Genomic DNA, 918 nt, shown 5'->3' with positions numbered 1-918 from the left:
TCACTTCCTGTGGCAGCACCGCAGCACTTCCTGTGGCAGCACCGCATCACTTCCTGTGGCAGCACCGCAGCACTTCCTGTGGCAGCACCGCATCACTTCCTGTGGCAGTGCAGCAGCACTTCCTGTGGCAGCACCGCAGCATTGTTGGAGGCCGGGAGGGGGGGGAACCGTCATCAACTCGTTGATTTATTAATTAGTAGCTTTTCATAATTTACGGGTGGATTAGCTCTCAGCCTTGCTGTGTGTGCGGCGCGGCGCGGCGCGCTGAGATTCCTGCCTCACGCATCCTCACTACTGATGATGATGATGATATGTCTAGCACCGTCACAGCCATATACGCAGTAACAGCAGCAGCAACAACAGTAGCAGCAGCAGCAGCAGTAGTAGCAGTAGCAGTAGCAGCACCAGCAGCAGCAACAGCAGCAGCAGTAACAGCAGCAGTAGTAGTAGTAATAGCAGCAGCAGCAGCAGTAGTCGCAGCAGCAGCAGTAGTAGCAGCAGCAGCAGCAGCAGCAGCAGCAGCAGCAGTAGCAGCAGTAGCAGCAGTAGTAGCAGCAGCAGCAGCAGCAGCAGCAGCAGCAGTAGTAGCAGTAGCAGCAGTAGTAGCAGCAGCAGCAGCAGCAGCAGTAGTAGTAGCAGTAGCAGCAGCAGCAGAAGCAGCAGTAGCAGCAGCAGCAGCAGCAGCAGCAGTAGTAGTAGCAGTAGCAGCAGTAGCAGCAGCAGCAGCAGCAGCAGCAGCAGCAGCAGCAGCAGTAGTAGTAGCAGTAGCAGCAGTAGCAGCAGCAGCAGCAGCAGCAGCAGCAGCAGCAGCAGCAGCAGCAGCAGCAGCAGTAGTAGTAGCAGTAGCAGCAGCAGCAGTAGCAGCAGCAGCAGCAGCAGCAGCAGCAGCAGCAGCAGCAGCAGCAGTAGCAGTAGCAG

Source organism: Priapulus caudatus, unplaced genomic scaffold (assembly GCF_000485595.1).
Source record: "Priapulus caudatus unplaced genomic scaffold, Priapulus_caudatus-5.0.1 Scaffold1676, whole genome shotgun sequence".
Lineage (NCBI taxonomy): Eukaryota > Metazoa > Priapulida > Priapulimorpha > Priapulimorphida > Priapulidae > Priapulus > Priapulus caudatus.
The sequence above is the reverse complement of the archived record's forward strand: the minus strand, read 5'-3'. Positions refer to the sequence as shown.